Consider the following 21511-nt stretch of genomic DNA (forward strand, 5'->3'; position numbering starts at 1 on the left):
CCTCAGCATCAGTGAAGGCAGCAGCCAGCCTGGGCATCACACAGCAGCATGGTAGGACTACAGACCCACTGCTGACACCAGCGTGACTGATGATGACAGCCCACGCGTGGGTTACCATGCGCCACAGCCGCGCCGCTTTAGGAGGAAACACAGCCATGTGAAAGTGACTCGGCTGCCAGTAACTCTTGGACATGTTTTCCAGGGCAAAGTCTGGATTTCTTTCTGTGTTCGAACTTGTTTTTTTGCTCTTGGTGCTGTCTGGCTGCCCTGAACTCACCTATCAGGCAAGGACTAAAGGCAGATGGAACAAGGCGGGTAAGTGATGAAGGGCAGCAGTTATTTGTCATTTTCATTGTTAAGACTGTAACACTGTCAGATCTGTGTTTGACAACTTGAGTTGACGGCGTCCTCTCTGTTTCTTAAACTGGATGAAGATTTGATGGACATCTGGTGGTCGTCTTGGGTGGGACAGTGATGGAAATATTGATGTCTCCCTCTTATCAGACGCTGACCTTGCCTTGAAACTGGACATTTACTACACACAAGTCTGGACTTGCATGAAATATAAGCTGATAAGCTGATATGAGCTTGATATGCGTTTGCTACACTTTGCTAAGATGCCTCACTGTGGCAGCTGATGTATGTGGTTCATAAGGAAGTTCAACTACGAGGCAGAAATGATGAGGTAAACAAAAAATGCCTACGCCAACTGAAAATTCATGTAACTTTTTTGCTAGTTGCAAATCCCATTGGCTGACCTTCAGTGAAGACTCAGCCTCTGTCACGGTGTATGGGTTTTCATCACCATGGTGCCATTATTAAACAAATAGAGGGGCTTGTTCGGAAGCTTACCACCTCTTACCCACACACTAACACACCGCGCTCTGCCATCTCAGTATCGGGGAGCACGTGGTGAGAGCTTAGGTCGGTCTGTTTGTCCGTTTCGGCAGGACATACCAGCGGTGTTCCAGAACCGTGGTTTTGGTTGAAGACCCCAGATCACTGTTCTCAGAGAGAAGTGTTAATAATTCAACTCAGCCCCTCTATGGGAGCGGTCCTCTCGCTTCTCTTGTAGGATTTAATCCCCTTTGTCGGATTAAAGGACCCTCTAATCTTAGTGCTGCTGCTCAGTGAGAAGCTGAGAGATGCTCCCTGCAGCCCATCAGCATTGTTAGCACTTTGGGGCTGACGCTCAGTGGGATACGTGCGTCTTCAAAGAGCCGGTGTCACCACTGTGGTCTGTTTAATGATTCCTTGCCACTTTCCTCCTGCTCTTTTTCTGCCTCACCCGTTTCTCACTCTACATCTCGTCTTCTCATGCGTCTCCGCTACACGCGTCTCGTTCCATCTGCACGCAGATACACGGTGACTGCTCAGCCATCAGAGTGACTTTACATCCAACATGTTGAAAAATTTAAGAATGATGGAAATCGTACTTTACTTCCTCTTACTGGATCTATGGTATATGACTTTAAATCATTTCCTAGATCCTACCTGATCAGGGTGACTGTTTTCTTTCCGGTTCTCCGCTCAAGGTAGACATTTAATATGTAAATAGTTTCACTCTGATACTCTTGTTTGCATGCAATTTGATTTTGAATTGCCCGAAATGATGGGCAAAATGTGTCCAAGGTTGAAATTTGATGCGTCCGGTAGAAATATAATATAATCGACAATCAGGAACCCAAGAGTAAAAGCAGACGGCGTTTATAGAATTCCTACTATCATTGGCCTCTGGTGAAATGGAGGGCAGTGACCTTCCACGCTGTAAACGATCATTGTGAGGAAAAAAACAAGTTTTCCGTCACGAGGACATAATCGGTATGGAACTGGTTTCTGGGTGTCCTGGCATTGGTTATGTTGGGTGTTGAGCAGCAGGTAGACTTGTGTCATTTGATTCGTTCACTCTTCTCGCGTAGGTTTTGGGCACATTGTTGTCTACTGGGCACCATAGTGACACATTTTCACTGATTTGCCTACTGTTGCTGTTTATGTAACGGGGGATATTCTGTTGTATATCTTGGACCAGTGTGTTTCTCAATGACCAACCAGCAACACCACCTAAAACAAACGGTTTGTTCTACAACAAACAGTGTCCGATTTTGTTATAGAATTTTAGAGACTAATGTTTGCCTCCCAACTCCATCCAACATCCAACTTAATTTGACCGTTAAACATGGCAGCTTTCCTTCCCAAAGCTTTTTATCATGATCACAGTTTGCACTTGCAGGTGTAATAACTTGATTTTTAGATTTAGAAAGAATACACACACCCACATACAGTGTCCTGGTCTGCAGGCTGCTTGATGTTCGAGCGTGTCCGTCAGCGAATCATCATTTTGTCTGTCAGCCATGTGGTGCCGGGCAGGTAGCGTATAGTATGCTTGTCATCACTTCAAAAAAAAATTGAAACAGCTGCTTTGTACTGCTGAAAATTGAGCTGACGAGAGCGACTCAACTGTGCAGTAAATGTGCATCTGTAAAAGCACACCAATGAGCAAAAGAGGCAGCAAGAGATAGAAAGTTCTGGGATGTGATTTTGGGCGTTAGTGACTGACTTCGTTTCAGTATTAAAACCCATAATACATACTGATGAAAGCATGTTTTAGTTGCCTACCATGATCTTTCAGTAAGTATCTCAGCCTTATTCAAGAATGAGAACTGAGAAGTGCAAATTCAGGGGGAAAGTACTGCAGATGTTGTTTTGGGGGGGGAACATGGTTTTTAATCCATCCTCCCTTCCTGCTGCACCACCCACCCTGCAGAGAGCTCCCATAACTAACACCACACAGAGAGAACAGAGCATACCTGGCAGTCTTAATGTTTTCAACAAACTAGAATGAATGGTGATTAGAAAACGGAACCACGCGGAGAGAAGCGCATCCGTGTCAGGACGGATCTCCAAAGGCAAACCAAACGAGGGCTCGTGCAGGTTTAGTAACGTGATCGTTTTTCCCCTTTTCTCCTACTAAAAAGAGGTTTACAGGCGAGCTGTGCCCGTCGGTGATAGAAGCGTGACCTACACCTGTTACAGAAATGCCACTCTGTCTCCTTGAATCTGCCACAAATGATTCTCTGACTGTCTCCTGTGGGACCGAGAGGCTATCAGATTTACAGACCAGGAGAGGAGAGGGGCAATTAATATCACCACTTCCTACCCACATCGGAACCGTGTTGTTTCCTACATATGGGAGCAGGATGCTTCCTCCATCGGTGTGTTGCTTGTGTGTGTGTTTCTCAGAACCGCACAATTAGTGTGGATTCTGCACAGGCACCAGCACGGCCATCAACAGTGAATTATTCCTTGGCGAATGTTGGCTTCACATTCTTTCTGTTGCGCTTAATTAATTCTGATTCTGAATGATGGTTTTTACATGCGAGGGGCCGTAGCAGTGCGACGTGGCCATGTAGTGTGTCAATCAATTCATACACATACACACACACACAGGGTTTATCAGCTTTGCCATAGCTGTGATGAGCTTGGAGATTACATTTTTGTTAGATAAGAGCAACGACAGCAAAATAAGCAGCTTCTCCCTGCCGAGGCCATAAGTCAGTGTTTGTTTGAATTAGAAATTGATTGATTGATTGATTTTGGCCTCTATTTTTATCAACGCTCTTTGACTTTATGCTCTTCAGCCTTGTCTTTTATTATGGATTGTTTTTTGTTGCTGTAGGATAGGTTTAGTCACTGGTTATACTTTATATAATGGTTGTATAAACCAGCCTGGATATTATGAATGAAGTATTGTCCCCCGTTTCTCGTTGGATTCCCTGGTTCCCTGGTTTAAGATGGAAAATGGCTGCAGGGATAGTAATACCACACCAAGCAACAGGAGAAAAATCCTCAACAAGACGGCAGAAGAATGAAATCACTGTCATTACATTCAATTAAAATGTTTTGCCTCGTGTCTTGGGGCTCTGAACGTTGTAAGGTCTGTCGCACAATAGGAGAAAGCACTATCAGAGACGTTTCCCTTCACTTTTAACTCCAGATTGTACAAATATTTCCCTCCTTCCGACCCCCGTGGTTGGGAACTGCTCCAATCCCGAATGTACTTCAATAAAAAATAAGTAGGGCATGTTTCTTTTAGTTCTGCCAGAGACTTGATTATATAAACAAAATGTTTACACGAGAGTCTGCACGTACATCTGTAATCAAGAAGACTTTTCTCCTTCATAATTACATGATCGTGATTAAGAAATCAAAAAAAGCTAGAATGGTAGAAAATAAGCCTGATGTTCTTGGTTCAATCCCATTAAATCATTAAGCTTCGTGGCACAGCAACTTAAGGAGAATCAGGTTAAGACACGTCCCGAAATGTATTTGCTTTAATTTTCCACGCCTACATCTTGTTGGATTTTAAATGGAATTTGCAGAAACGGAAAAAGTGTGGGCGAGATTACAGATACAGTGGTAACGGGATTCAATCAACATTTGGTTAATTTTGATGCTATCCAATTTAAAATGGTGGAGGGCTGATATGGAATCAATCCATAAGCACAGAAAATAATTATTTCACAATGCGGCGCTCTATCCTATTATAAGGTTTGGTAGAAATGGGCCGTGCAAACAAACATTTACTGTACAAATGTTGGCACCTCTAACATTTTACAACAGCTTGTGAGAACATTACTGTTTACAAGCTCAGTGTAACAGAAATATTTGTTTCTAGTCTAAGATACAGAATTATTTCACCTTTAGTGGACAGCAGTTACGCCTTGAGCAGGAGAGTTTAATTAGAGAATACAAGGTTCCTGCTTTTTGGGAAGCATCTGCCCTGCTGAGGTGATATAAATCCCCACAAGCTCTAAACCCGTGACTGCAAAAGGGAAAGAACCTCATTTAAGACTCACAATGTTATTATTTGGGTTTTTTTTAAGCTTTTTACACTGTTTCAAATAAACAGTGGAGGGAGCCCCTGTTCATATCTCAGGTTCTCAGCGGGAGCGTTTGGCTTTGAGCTGCATTATTGCTCACAAAACAATGCAGAATAAAAGCTTAAGCAGCCTGTGAAAGTGTGCAGACCTGGCATTGACTTGGAATGACTTGTAAAGCAAACTACAAATGAAATTGGAACGAGAGCCATGAGAAAGCATTAGAAATGAGTGTAACCCCGACTTCACGTCTGCGTGCTAGACACAGACACGCATCAACCAAACCCCGACAGATTGATGTCATCTTTCCACTTTGATGCTTCCAGGAACCTTGAGAAGATATTTGCAAGTATGTTGTTTTTTGTTTCTGTATTGCATTTTATTACTAAGTTCTTTTAGTTTCTCCACTCCCATAGGTTCTCCAATTTCCAGGTTGGTCTAGAGACTCATTGGGTTTGAGAGCTTAGGCATGGTGGAGGTTTTCTTAGAGTACATGGAGGCTTTGCCATGCTTTCAAAGGCACTACAATGTTGATGGCAGAGTAAACAGTTGCATTACAGGTGTGTAACTTGTGCTTGTTGTTGGAAAATTGCACATGTCCACTCCATAACCGGTTTAAGCCGGAGTGGGGACTGAGATTGCCGTGAAGAGTCCTCTGCCATGCCAAGACAAAACTGCAGCCTAATGGTGACTAAAGGAGGTCAGTGTCATCGTGATCACTGGTGGGCAAAATATGGCACATAAGTCACATGACTCAGTGGGTGTGGGTGTGTCCAGTCTCTGTTTAACCTTCAGTTCCTTCCCAAGCTTTCTATTTGAAACACGGCCGTATTTATTTGTTAATAACGACACGGCCGTTCACAGAGATTCATTTCTGCTAATGTGCCTGTGGTAGTTAGCAGTCAGATCGTACATAATGATTTTAATTTCCACACTATTCTCAGGTTAAAGAACAATCATCACATCACACAGCGCAACAAATGAATGATCTCCCATCGCCCTGCTCACCCAATCTTTTAAATGTGGGATTTCTCATAAGGGGAAAACAATAAAACTGTTGCATATTTGATTAATCTGAAGAAAGACAAGTTTTGTGGGTGATTATAGACTGGGAGAAGGAAATGACTGATGGGCTAAATGGGTAAAACGCCATCAGTGTGTATTGCACTTCTTCTTCCTCCTCCTCCTGTTGGCCGTCCCTCCCCCCAGTGCACTCGCCGTACACCGCAGCTTAATTGCCACATTCCAGTCACACGGTCTCTAATGAAGCGGACTTCTAATTGCGGTGGAAATTACACTTTACAATAACAGTGTTTTATGGGTGAATTTCAGACTGTAAATATGACACGTTAGCTTGATGGATGGAGGCGGCTGGGTTTTTATGGCCCGGGACCCATTCACCCTGTCATCTCCTGACTTGGCCGTGGACGAGTCGGCGTATTCATCTGATCCCATGCCCTGACAGCCCACGTGCTGTCATACTGCATGCATGGGTGCTGCTCTAGTCTACTGCACTCATCTTGCTCTTATTTCTCTCCTCTCTTATTCTCTCACTTGATGATGGAATACAAGGTTTTGCCTCCACAGAATATCTCCTGAAGCAGTGTTTACATTACATGCTGCACAGGGGACTGTGAAAAGTTTCTCTTCTTTTTTTTAAACGTACAGTACAAGGCTGCTGCTGTCATGAAATCTGAAGTATATCCTTGAAAAATGTCAGCAGCAAAGGATATGGGAACATCACACAGGCTCTGTCCAATGAAAGTTTTCTCCTGTTGCCAGGACGATGATGCTGTCATAGTCAGAAACAGCACACAGTATGTCAGGAGCAGTTTTTGCCTTATGTGTGACTTTTACCCTCCGTCGCTCTAACTCACTTTGCCTCAGAATACCTTGGTACCTCTCTTAGCTCTCTGCAATAAAACTTTAAAGAGATAAGAAGCTTTTTTCTATTTCAGGGTCACCATTAGTCTGAATAATGCATTGACAAGAGAGGAGCAGTTTGAGTTCTATGGAGGATAGAAGCACTGCTTCAATTAAATTATACATCATTATCACAGCTGGCAAGCTTGATGCGACAGTGGCCTCCCTCTCTTGCTCTAAATGTTCCATGTTTCTGTCTTGTCCAATATTGTGTGTGGAGCAACGGCCTCTTCCTGTGCCAGCTGAGGGTTGGGATGCAGATGTGGCTGAGCTGTGAGGGGACGGCACATAGAAATGGGAATTCAAAAGCAGGGAAGTGACGTCGTAGCTGAAATGACCACACTGCTATAATTGTTATTATTATCTGCAATGATTGTTCATGTCCTTACGTCATTCTGTCAGCAAGGGTTCATAATGTATGGATCAGTTGATGGCAGCTTAGAGCTCAAGCAGGCTCTATTAACACACAAGTGGCTGCCAGACATGTTAAAAAGAAACACTTCACTTCAAGGGTGTTCATTTGTAAATGCAGGTTATTGCTTCATTGCTGTGTACTTCAGCTGAATTTCAGCATTCATATCAAATTTTTTCTTCCTTTACGTAAAGAATCCACAGCTGCGTCCCACTTTATTATACTTTCTTTATAAATCAAACAAAAGGAATCAATGGCCTTTGCCTAGCACGTGTCTCAGAATGTCGTTCCAGAATGGCGTTTTACAATATAAATGATCAGTGGCATTTATACTTAATTACTGTAGTATTTAACATCACAATTGTATCAATATGGCAGTATTCTATATAGTGATACTTCCCACGTTAACATCAATACACTTACAATGCAATGCTGATTGCAGAATTCACGTCAAGTAAGTATGCTTTCTTAATCCCAGATATGTAAAGACATGTGTACACACTACAGTGTGTGTATAAAAAGACTGTGCTCCTCTGATATATATATATATAGATAAAGGTCTATAAATCTGAAAGCACTTCATAATACCGTCTATAAATGGAGTCGTCTATCTGCTCAATCTCAGGCATGTTTTTTTTATACAGTTATATTGTGAATAAAGTGGTTGCATACGCTGCAGTGCACCTGTGTGTTAATGACAGGAACAATCTGCTGAAACTGTAAGAAGGAACATTCTCACAAGCATAGTAGGCAGCCTTGTTAGGTCAGATGTGAGTCCACAGAGAGGAAAGGGCCACTTCTGCCTGCTGCATGCGCTCAACAAAATATGTCCAAACAGATGCTGAATGTCACCGTGGACCCCAGGAGATGCAGTGATGTGGCATTGTGAGAGATGTGTCAGCGCTGTGTTTATATGGAGCCAGGGACTTTCACACTGCGAGATTGAGATGTCTACAAAGGCCTTACAGCGTATCCAGACTTCCGTCTCATACCTTAAGATGTCACCAAAATGCCAGTTGTCGCTAACAGTTACTTTCTGTGGCACCTTCCGTCTGTGGGTTTGGCAGGACCTCGGAGCTGTTCATTAACTTGATGTTGTAACTCTGTGTCTTTGTGCTTCTTTACCCGAGAAAAATGATGTATTTCCACTCCAAAGCTGCCCAAAACAAACAATCTGCTCCTCTCCGCTCAGCCCCTTCAGTATAAGGTTTAAGATTTGAGATGACTCGTTTCCTCTGCACTTCTGAATAAAGGAGCAGTAAATGAAAAAGGCTGATGAGTAATCATCTTGTCATTCTTGCGCTCATTACAATCAAAGTCAAAGCGCATTTTCTTTTTGTCATTCTCGTATACGTTCTGCTTCGGGGATGGACGGCGGGGATTTAATGGTTTGGCCTGTTGGGGTCGGGCTCCAGCCTTTTGGTTATTCAACTTAAACGTGACATTCAGAGGGAGGCGGCTGTATTTTGTAGCATTTCACGAAAGATTACCCGACATTGCATCACCTTACGCGCCATTACACTGCTTATTTCTGTGAGAGGGATCTAGCTTCTGCTGCCGAATAACACGTCAAATTGGAGCCTGTAACCTTCGGATGTGTCTATTGCACATCAGCATACAAATAAACAGCGTTGTCACAATTTACATAGTAATGCAGAGAACCTGGAATAGTGTTAATGTGATCTTCTATACAGTATTACTAGGAATGGAACTAAGCTCAGGACTTAGAAGGACACTGTCAAGTGTGTTATTACCTGCTCCATATTAGTGCTGCATTATTAACATTGTCCTTAGCCCACTAGTTAATTAACCCCGGAGACCTTAATTTACCTACGAACAATGCATAATAATGGATTAACTTCCTGCTCAAAGATTGATTGATTAAAATTGCAGCTGTCTTATCGGTCATGTTTAAATATGACCGTATTATCAGTAAGTTTTCATTATTGAGTTACTCACGGCAGTGACGTGCAGCGTTATGATTGAGTTTTGAAACTGGAAAGAAACATAACCAAGCTGCAAATCAGTGTTAAAAGGGGCAGATGAGGCAAACGCGAGTGTGTCGGTTATATTGGGGGCATTTCTTTGCCCCCTTATTTGAGTTTTTACGGGCACAAATGGAGAATATAGGAGATATTGCCCTTTGCCCCTTGTTATTTCTGACAAAGTCCAAAGGTAAACAAAAGTCTCTCCCCACCAACAGAAATCGAAACACGCGGTGGAAAACTGCTCCTTCTGAAATCGATCAGCAGCTCTTTTAATATACGGACTAACCCCAGAGAGCTTATAGCTGTTTTCACACATAACCCATATTCCTAAGCCCAGACCCTGGTTTGTTTGGCGGTGGCGGTGGCGGGGATGGTGGAAGAGGTCATTAGTGTTGGTGTGTCTCCATGCATGATAATCCCTCTGAATGACAGAATGATCACACGGCATGCATCCACATCTGAAGTGCTCTGCCTGTTCTGTTAAACATGTAAACACGGCCATTCTGTCTTATTTGAATGCTGTTACTCTGTTCACAGCACACAATTGTTTTTCTCCACGTTAAGAATAATGCTGGTTACGGTTGGGCTCACCTTTTGGACTTGACACCATGTAAAATTCAATTATTGATACAAGCGACTGCATAATAAACACCTGAGTGTGAGCGTGATTATCTGAGCGCTGGCTGTCCTCCTGTGAATGACACTTTGTTTATGCCGGCTTCCATTGTAAAATCATATTTAGCACAGCGTCGGGCCTCTGTTCATGTTTGTGATGTTGGATTAGAGTGTTTATTGTCCAATTTATCACGCTCAGTTTGCCTGCCATGAAAAATATCTGGCTATCTCTGAATATGTAATAGCTTTGGAAGTACGATGCAACGGATATTAACAAGTGATTTCTGCAATCTAACGGCTGATGCCCTCCGGAAGATTCTAGTGCCTGATTTCCTGCAAGGATCAAAATAACTTTAGAGTCTCAAAACTAACCTTTGAGTGGCGACGGCTCATTTTGTTTTCTGAAATGACAACGTGTTGAATCGCAATGATGTCTTCTGTCAGAGATTCCACTCCAGGTTCCTCACCTTTGCTTTCTATCCTGTGATGCAACGCCAGCCTGAAGTGATATAAGGCGGCGGTTGCTTTGAAAGATGACACGGACGTCGGCGCACTGAGGCTGGATTAAGAGTTTAATGACTGGTAAAATTGTGGCGTTTGGTCCAAGGTGACCCCCGTGGAGGTGATCATGCCAAAGCTGGATGAAAAGTGGAGGTAATCCTTTTCTCCCTCATTCCCACATAGCTGTCACCGGCTCGGGCGTCGTCACCAAGGCCCAAGGCATGTAATTACACTTTTATTGGCTTTAGAGAGACTGCATCATTCATTTAAAGAATAATCACACTTTGTGCGTGCGAGCCACAGTATAGATAGATCATAGCTGCATGAAAGCCTCTTGTTCTGACCCGCTGCTGTTTAATGGACTTTTATGAATCTAGGTTTGATGCATTGATAATAGTGTGTAGGGTGTTAATACCTGAATCCTACACAGGAAGACTCGGTGTCCCTGGATCCTCTTCAGTTGGACATTTTGTGAGTTGGAGGAGCGAGGCCATGTGAGTGTGACAGCAGCAGCAGCAGCGTGCGAGTGTCTGGGTCTACTGCCAACCAGCCTTGACACCATTAGCTCCGGTGACACATTAAGGTTCCGTTTGCCTTGTAATTTGTTTTGTCTGTCAATTTGATGGATGTCTTGTTTGCCGGCACTTCCTCACACATTGGAAAATGGTGGCTCGGGGACATTGTTAAACGAACTTCAGAAAGAGAAGCAGAAGGCATTTGTTTTCTCCAAACAGGTTTTTTTTGTGTTAATGAGTGTGTGCAACATTGTCTCGACTTTGTGCCCCGGCCGACACTGGATAATTAAAGGTGAAAAAGCTAATTTGAGGAGAAAGGTTGGGGAGGTCCAGAGGCCTGAGTGAGGAAGAAATCCCATCCCAAGGCACATGGGGGAGTACATTTCTTTGCTTGACTTTTTGTATTGAAATGCGAGGGCTGTAAAATCACAGTGATGTACATTTCATCATGACTTTATTCCTGGAAATGCATGTAACAACAAAGTAACCCTCATTAATTTAATCGTTTTTCTGTTCACACTATTGGCTTCTAATCCAACGACGTAGCAACACTGCAGCTTAGCACACTGGAGGAGGCGCAGAGGTTTAACACCAAACGGCTTCACCCGTTTCTGCTCAGATGGCGACTCAGGCGAGCAGCAGCAGTACAGGAGCGTTAAAGATTCTGTCGCCTGTCCTCACTCCTCCAGCTGTGCAGCGTGGGAACCCATCAGACCTCACTACCTGGACCACTAGGCTGAGGAAACATTACTGCTACACTATCAAGTCAGCTTAATGAACCACCCCACCATTACCTACATGTAATGCCATGCTGGGAATGAGAATGAATGGAAATAGGCACCGCCGCTTACTTAATGTTCCTGCTTTGTGTTGCCAGGCGAAGAAAGGGAAATGCACACACTTAGATGTTTAAGAGACAATTCTTGATTTTTTCTTCCTCAAAAAAGAAACCTTGTTGTTTAGAAATAGGCATCAAGTTACATAAAGAAAGTCACCGTCACTGCAAAATCTGAAAACTGAACCTGATATTATGAATTACCTTTTGAACTGGTAACTTTATATATATTCTTTTATATTTAGAATTGCTTGGTTCAAAGCTCGATAGCTACAGCAAAGAATGATCACGTTGCGAGAATAAAAACGCCAAAACAAAGGATTATCACTTTAATCTGCTTTGTTCCAATGAACACATAGGACAGTATGGAATGTTCAGGGAGTTGTCTCCAATCCATATTATTATTATTATTGTTAGAAGAAGTGGGAGAACAGTGTGTGATGGGATCAGATGCTGGCGTCGGATTTTATTCCGTGAGCTGCAGGTGACAGTGTGAGGAAGAGGACCACAGGAGCAAAACCCACTCATCCTCAAAACCTAACAGAAGTAAGTAAGTACGTGAGCCGCTTGTGTCACTTGCTCCTGCGGTGCCTTCGTTTGTTACAGCAGACCTTGAAATGTGAGCGACTGTGTGAGGAGGAGCAGCGTAAGACTGGAACAGAAAAAGTCACGGCTTTCCCTCCATCTTTCTTTTTTTCTGCCCATGTGGGGAAGATAACGTGTTACAGCTGAAATCTTTCCACCGCTCTAATCCATAGAGCCGGGGACCAAATCTTATTTAGGGATCAGTGCCAGCGCGTCACTGCCATGATAGCAACATGCAACTCGGCAAGCTCTTTTTAAGAGTATTAGAGCCTAGAAATGGAAGTGTCAGCGTTGGCTCAAAATCACAGCCCAAGTTGAAACACCCCCAACACTTCATTCCTCTCTTACCAAAATTGCCGTCCTAATCCGTCCATTCATTCATAAGATCGTCTATTAAGCTTTGAAATATTTCTATACGTCTCGCAGTGCCGTCGCAAAAAAATATTGAGACCGGCAAAGCTCGGATTATTCAAATACAGACCCTCTGCGAATGAGCTTTTCTATTGTGTGTGTTTGTTTCTTTTTCTGTCCTTTAGAACGTAGAGCCAGGCTTGTCTCTGGAGGATATGCAAATGTAGGAGAAGAATAGCTGTCTGGCTCCCGGAGAAGCTCTCATCTTTCACTGTAGCTCCAGCATTGAACAGAGTTAGACATTTTAACGCGCTATAAGGTGATGTTTGGACAAACTCTTACAGTTATACAATGGGATAAATATTTGCTTGCTGTCTGAAGAAAACACTGGACCCTTTGGAAGAGGAGAGTGTTTGCAAAGCCTGTTTTTTCCCATTGTCAGCGCTGTGAAAAAGCTTCTTGTCTATAAATAGTCCTCTGTTACCGAGTAGCTGTTAACATTATTATTTCCAAATCTCATTTTAGGTCGCGACAAGCCGGTCTAGCTGGAATTACACCTGCTGGTATGAAAGGAAGAGGGCACCTGACTTTCATATTGTGCAAAATCTTTGGAGGCTGAACCTGCTGCTGTGCTACACTTGCATAGCAAATCAGGGTCTCCAAGGAGCCATGAAAAGCTGCTGGAAAGTGTCACAGCTTATAAAGGCGAGCTCGGGAGAGGTGTTACGCTGCCGAGCGCCCAGGAGTAAAAGTGCAGAGCTGCAATTTGACAACAGATTCAATCTCGGCGTTACTCAAATAGCTGCTGACTGTGATTGTTCAACACATATTGTTCACCGCAAAACACTAATGGCCTCCCTCTCGTTGCTAATAATGCAGAGTTTTTATAAGGCACCAAGGTTTACAGCGCTTAGTTCAATACAAACTTACACGGCTCGCTTATACTGACAGAATCTTTCGAGGTGGGGTTTGGGGGGGCTTTTGCAGTCGACATGCGTTTGTAATTAAGAAAATGTCATTAGCATATTGGAGCAGTGTTCATTTACTGGAGATAATCTCATCTACGATCACACATGGCCCAAATCTGTGCTCGGTGGCAGCCCTACAATATCAGCTGAGGAGAGACCTTGACTCAGACAGATGAACGAGCAGATGCGAGCAGACAGTTTATAACCACAGGTGAATACAATGATGGAGAGTTTCAGGACAAACAGCATTCTTATACATTACAAACCTCAGCATGTTCCAGTTCGTCAAAATAATGTTGTATTCCTGTAGGTTTTTGAGATTTTTGCTTACGTTTTGTTATATTTTTGGTATCAACACAAAGGAAACAATGTTATAATAAAATAACTCAAACATAAGCTGCCTGTATGGGTCTTATAGTTGTCCTCCCTCTGTGTGGGTTGGATACAGTTAGGCTGCTTGGCACGGTAACACATAGGCTTAATAAGAATATGTTATCAATTAAAACCTTTATTATGGTGCACTGTTATTTAAATTCATTCTTATTAACATGTGCCTGTATCTTAAATATTTAAAGAGCAGAAGCATGGCACACTACACATTCTTTAGAGAAGCTGAAGCTGAGATGATTCGTGGCTCAAGCCGACTGATTTCCATGCAGATGGAACAGAGCGTGTTGTGTTGGATGAGCCCAAATGTTCTCTGTTCTCCAAGCTGAACAGTGGCAGACATGAGGACGGTATAGTGCTAAATAGGTCATTATGATCACGTATGAATATTTTATTATATGTGCTGTTATGGATTACTCTGCCAGCCTCACGGGATGAGCATCTCATACTGGACATCCTGGCACACATCAAGCATGGATACTCTGTTGGTTTCCCCCGTTGCTAGTAATGCTTTGTTATTCTCTGTCACAGTTATGTCGATAGCAGGATTTGTGTGTAAGACTTTTTTCCTTTTTTTGTTTGTTTGCTTACATAAAGTGGAAACACATTTTTAAAATATGCCTTATTTTATTTTTGTGATTCAATGTATCCTTGACATAACATAAGAATTTGAAGACTCGATACTCTTACACCAATCTAGAGGAGTAATGCGAGGGCCGGAACATCGATAGCAGGTCGGCCTCATAAACTACTTAAGGTTTTCTCAATCGTCTGCACAAACACGGTGACAATCAACAAGGATTTTGCACAAACTTCTCTGGCAGGTAGATTTGTCCCTGTGAAGTGGTGCTGACGCTCCATGTACACGGATACAAATTGTTTCTGACGTGCTTGATTTCTGCTTGTCGCTGTCGCCGTGCAGCTGACATCACTTGATACAGGGTGATACCACTGTCTGTCTGAACAACTTTTTGTATTGACTATTTCGTCGTCTCTTTGAAAGACTTTTTGGAGAAGAGAACACAGATCACGTGGCCGGTTTACTTCGCTGTCACAACCCTTATGTTGGCTTGAGCCTCCTACTCAGCTCAACAATGACCAAGAGAAGAGGCAGAGAGGGTGGTTCTGTCCTCTGCCTCGTCCCTTTGGTGCGATGTGGTGTCTTTGTGCTATCTTGCAACCAACATCAAACTCCTGATTTCAATCAAAGCCTTTTTTTTTGTTTTATCTGTCCGTGCTCGGAGAGCAAGCCACCTCCCTCACGCCGCCCTAGCACTGCTCCTCAGATTAGAGAACTCACAGCTCTCTGCTTTATCTGCCACTGTTCCCAACCAAACAAAATTGGCTCCAGAGGGGAATAAGAGAGAGAGGGAGAATCACTGGGAGACGAGGCAGACTGGCTTTATCTTAATCAGAAAGAGACGTTACAAAGTTATATAGAATTGGTTTTTCTTGCTCATCGCTGACAAAGGGTCACTTGGGTGAACGCCATCAAGAGCAGGTGGGATTTGGGAGAGATTTGTCACAATGTGTTCAAACTTGAGTAAAAGACTTGAAGGGTAGTTGTGACTTGAATACAGCAGGTGGAACAAGGGGATAAGTGAAAAGAATCAATAGGATGCTTAAGAGCAGCTGTTGTTTTAGTTCTAGTGTCAAGTGTCTCCTGTGGAAAGCTTGTTATCAGTGTACCAATGTATGTTTCATAACCTAGAAAATCTGCTTTAGCCGTACAAACACTGTTGTCTGCGTCAGTGAATGCGGCTCGTTCCTTTGTGTCACTGGTTGGTCTTATGTTGAATTCAAGGTTTTACCCAATGAATGCATTTCACTGCTTATATAAATCCCTTACCAAGGTCAAAACAGAGGAACCATAGAGCAAATACACAAGGTGCTCTGGGTTTGTTTGGAAGCTCATTAGTGAATTTTGTTCGAAGTCCAACTGACCTTTAAGTGAATAAATCATTGTCTTCTTGCAAAATACATATGTTGTTGTTTTGCATTCATGTTATCTAGCCAGTCACTCATACAAACATACAAACAGTGTACTCTGGGGGTTGATGTTTGTGAGATTACATGATGACTTTGATAATATTTCCCTTGTTTGATTTTCAGTTATGACTCAGAAGTCTCATCTCTTCTGTAACAGTTTGTTGTCAAAGTACACACCCATTGCACAGGATTCAAATCTAATCAAAATGTCAATACCCTCAGTTGATGCTGTGGTGAAATCTTGTGAAGTTGAGCTCCAAAGTACAGTTTAAATATCAGCGCGGCCCATATCTGAAAGGATGCGCTTCAAACATGACAGTGAAGGGCAGGGGTTATGGATATGACCAGGTCCCTCATCAGAATTCTGATTGAAAGCATAAGATAGTGACAGATTCAGTCTGACCTTGACCAAAACTGACATGTCAAGACTAAAACAGTCCAGACTGAGCCCCTAGGAACGGCACAGGGTATTGCTGTGATTTTGGTGTAGTTGATGCTGTCAAAATATAAACGTCCTCTGATGCCCCGGCAGCCACAAAGACAGAGATTATGGGAAGGAAGAATCTGTAAAACTACAAGGCAGTCAGAGAGCGGATACTTCCACCAAGGCCGAATGGTCCCCGAATGGTTCAGTCAATGATGTAATTTAACAGGTTATTGACAATTACGTTTGATTGTGTCATGTCCGGTTCTACATGATAACAGTTGTTGTCACATTGGCACCATCAGGTCGACTTGTGTTCTGTTTGGACTCCTCCTCTGTTGTTTGCTACATTCATGGTCCAGCCACCTCACATACAGTAAGCAGCCCTGTAGCTTCCTGCCATGTTTCCCCTTCACTTCTTTGTAATTAGCTGAGACGAAGCCTAATTGCGTGTCCTCTGCTCATCCTTGGTAACTCAGTTCGCTGTAACCCTTCACATCAAACCTCTCGCTCGGCCTAATTTTCCCATGAGCCTCATGTCTTAATCAAGCCCAAGGCCTGATTGACAGGAGTTATCGCTCCGATAGATCAGTTCAGCGCTTCCTATCTCGGCCTTCCTGTCTGACTGGGAGACTATCGGAGCTGGCGCTATCTCTCGTGCCTGCAGCCAGCGCCTACCAAGAGGACGGGCTGCTGCATCCGTGGCTCACTGTTATCTCTTCCATTTTTAAACATCCCACAATCAAAGAGCCTGTAGCATTTCCTGGCTAATTGCCGGAGGATAATAAATTGCTAGAATCCCCCAGCACCCCCATCTCTTCCCTTCACCACCGTCTCGAGTGGTTACAGTAACTCACAGGCTGTAGGTAGCTAATAATCCTCCTCGCTGCTGCGTCTCCCGATTGTCTGACTGTAGGCACATCCAGTGCTCAGTTACATGTTGGGTGACCCACTTAAACAGAGAATGTTCTTAAATCTCAAACACACATCAGGCAAATGAGAAATTATCACAGCGTCTTTAGGCCACAGTGCCAGTCTGTCTGCCAAAGGAGCAATGTGGAGCGCTGAGGATGTAAGATGGGGTTGTGTTAATGTTTTCTTTTAACGATGCCGGTCTCTCTCATTGCCCCAATTTACAGGATCGCTATCTTTTACGCTAAAGCAGATTTAGTGTATTTAAACATATGATGGTGTTGATTTTGCGTGACAGGATTAGTCTCATGTCGATATTTGTGTGTATTTTAAAAAGCAGCAGAATATTAAAATACAAGCCACATCAGCCGAGATGCTTTCATGCACTCTTGCTGAGTCTGATTCTGAGGCTTGATAATTACTCGGGATACACCCTTGGTCCTAATAATGAAAGGCTTAATTATTCTTTGAAAAGGGAAATGTTGCCTTCGGGCGACTGATGATTTTCAGCTTCAGCATAGAATTGAAACCTTATCTGTGTTCCTATAGTATTTAATGACTCCGATAGAGCATTTGTGATCTTTCTCATATGAAACAACATTGGCCCATTGAGACGTATCTGTGTCGGGATGTTCTCTCTGATTATCACTTCAACAGGAGCAATCTGGCTTTTAATGCCAGTGTGACAGTTTATTATTAACTGCAATAAGTCATTTTGGAGACACACACACACACACACACACACACACACACACAGACACAGACACACAAACACACACACACACACACACACACACACACACACACACACACACACACACACACACACACAGGTTTCTAACATAAACATCATCATCACATTGCTCATGTGTTAAGTGTGTGTTACAGCCAGACATCTCATTTTCTATTGCAATATTATCTGGGAAGGCAAAGTTTCCAATGTGTTTACCTAGGAAACAACATTGATATTGATATAAAAAGATGTTTTCCTCAGACTTCTCCGTGTCCACAACAGTTTTGTTTGCCCTGAGCTTCTTTGCTGCTTGAGTGACCTTCAGAGCCGCTGTGAAGCACCTGCTACGTTTTTACATTTAAATGCAGCTCATTGGAATCAGAAAGCCTCTTGATGGAACATGTTTGATATTTGATATACTACAGTCCACAGTGAAGCAATCAGGTTGATCCGTACTCTGCCCGACCCCCTTTTTTATACTCAAACCATAATGGGGCATTCAAGGACCCGGTTCTCGCCTCCCATCGTATCTGTCCTTGCTCCTTCTCTTCGTCCTGTCTCCTTTCTACCCTCACCTTTCTCACCTTTTGCTCTCTTTGTGGAGTTATATGGTGTGAAAGGTTTATTGTAATGGTTTACCAACACTGTCCAAGATGGTGTCGAGTGTGTTGAATGGACGGATGGATTGATGGCTTCGATTACGTATTACCACATAACCAGTGTTAAAAAATAAACAGCGGTAGAAATCTAGTGTACCAAGATTTTGGAAAAAAACCTGACTGCTACATTGTTAGAACAAGTCAGGGGAAATGTGAGGTGTATTGTTTATTTTGGTTCAGTCTGGGTTTTGGAGTATGAATAACTTTTTAGAAGCAAGAAACTAGGGAATTGTTGTACGGTTCTTTTTTTAAATAATACTGAAGATTGATTGATGACGCCACATCGCTCTCACACACTTCTGTCGTCTTTGTGATGATAAAAAGCAGAAACATCCACAAATACCAGCAGGATAATCAGGGAGCAGAGACTACTAACATATTTCCATGCCACAGCTTGGTGTGTTGTATGTCCTCCGGAGTATATGCACCTGTCAGGGGGGGATCCTGGTTGTAAAACCCCCAGTCACCCCCCCTCATCATGCCTTTGTCCCGGCTCCCCCTCGCTTTCTCCTCTGGGTGCTAATTAATGTGTGGAGGAATCTGAGAAGTAAACCAGCGGGTGCATGATGGCGCCCCGCCTGTGCCTCCATGCTTCCTCCCAAGGTATAACAACTACTACTATTACTACCACCCACCTACTCTGACATCTCAACAACACACACCCACTCACTCACTGATTTCATACCCATTGTCTCATGCAGTGACGTTCTTATTCTCTTTTTTTCTTGTTACAGTGCCAAAGGTCAAATATCCCTCTGATACGATAAAACAGAATTCTGAAAACATGCACATGTTTTTAAGAAATTGGTCATAAAGTTTTTTATCATGGAAGCGAGTGTGACGGTACCCTGGGGCTTTTCCATCAGTGAATTGGTTTGGGTTGAGATGCAGGCTGGAGCACCTGTGTGGGTCAGCCAGCTGAGCCATTCATACTGGGGGGAACACAGAGAAAGAAGGTATTGTGTTACCTACTGTGTGGAACTCAACCAGCAAACACACTCTATCATTGTTTCAATCCAACCCGCGCCTGAAAAATCATGGGATATTTTCATTGCATAGTTAGCCCTTGTATTTGTGTGTGTGTGTGTGTGTGTGTGTGTGTGTGTGTGTCTGGGTGTGTGTGTGTGTGTGTTTGTGTGTGTGTGATCAGTACTTTGAAGAACTGAAATGTTACACGGTGAGTAATGGACTGAAAGAAAACGTCCATAATGGAAAAACCCCTCGATTTGTTGACTGAGCTGCAATGTGACCAAACCAAAGAATGTACATTTTAAATGCAAATACGCCTCCATTAAAGCTCATGTAAACATGCTTTTATACACTAACCCTGAATCCTGTTATTGATAGTCCCATTAGTTATGCATTAAATCATTTATACTGTATAGCCAGTTTAATCTGCTGTAGTGGAACGCCAGTAACGTTGGAATGTGTGTGCATGCATAAGTGTGTTTGTGCCAGTGAACCGACGGTATATATGCTACATTTATTACCTCTTAATAAGAATAAAGTGTAATTTGTTTACACTGTTGTGGCTACAGCCCAGAGTGTACAGTATGGAACATAACGAATGTAGCCACTTATTAAGGAAGTTGTTTGCTAATGTTTGGGGTAAAGCAAATGTTGGATGTATTATTGAAGTTGTGCCGCACAGTGCAATAAATCCTCTTGACTTGTATTCATTGCATAATGGCTTCCATTCATCATTGAAAACAAGAGGTAAATTAGCTGCTGTTTGGCTCCAAGGCTTCTCTGAAAGAATCTTTCAGTCTTTGTTTCCCCATTTGTTTTGATAGAAAAGACAAATGTAAGTTATGTCACACGGTCTTTTGTTGACTGTAGTTATGCGTTAACAATGCAATATGTCCATAGGATGACATTCTGTGCTGTTGAATGGGATAGAATAGTTGTATGCACAAACACATGCATCACCAAAAATGTCATACTTTTTCAGTGCTACATTTTCCTCATCACATTACTTTGATGAACTGTGTCTGTCTCCTTACATTATCATCATCCCTTCCCCCAAAATTATAATTCAATGCATCAGAAAGTCTAGAATTAAGGTGCTTCATTATGCATACTTCACACATACATTTTTCATGATTTGGGAATCAACATTCTTAATTATTCACAACTGCAAAATGTATGAAAGTTGGAATGTGGGGAAAGGCAGAGAAGATGAATACAGGAATAAGCAAAACAGAATAAACATGGAGGGGGTGAAATAAAGGTCTGTTACCACATACAGCAGTGAACACGGAGTCCTCTCCTCCTCTCCGCTTCCTCTCTTCCTCTCCTCTCCTCTGCTTTCCTCTCCTCTCATTTCTCCTCTCATTTCTCCTCATCATTACCAGTCAAAAACATGCATCGAGGATGTTGACTTGTTTTAATTACCTGATAAAAAGTTAATGCAGGGCAGAGGAACAGAACGGCATAAATGGTGCAGAAGCACTCCGATCTGGAACAGCAGTTCTTCCACTATGTCAGACCAGTGGGGATAGAGAGGCGGACTAATTTGGGGATTGGAATGGAACAATGTGGAAAAATCCAAGCTGGAGTAACAGTCTGAAGTCCTTGTTATGTTTGGATATCCGTGGTGTTTTGCTATTGTGATGCCACCGGTTCCACTGAACCACATGTAGCCTCTGCGTTAAGCCAAGTTTTAGAATTGGTTTTGGTCTGATGTGATGTATTTCAGCCAGCATTGAGTGGAAACTTTGAACCAAAGACAACATATTAATCCATCCATATTTCAACAAAGCCAACAACCCTTTCATGTTTGTTATCTCCTCATGCCAGTGCTGTGTATAGTCTTTCTGTCTCTTTGTATACACAGT

The sequence above is a fragment of the Genypterus blacodes genome, unplaced genomic scaffold (assembly GCF_046128005.1).
Source record: "Genypterus blacodes isolate CSIRO-AG114 ecotype Tasmania unplaced genomic scaffold, CSIRO-AGI_Gbla_v1 ptg000032l_1, whole genome shotgun sequence".
In the NCBI taxonomy this organism is placed as follows: Eukaryota; Metazoa; Chordata; class Actinopteri; order Ophidiiformes; family Ophidiidae; genus Genypterus; species Genypterus blacodes.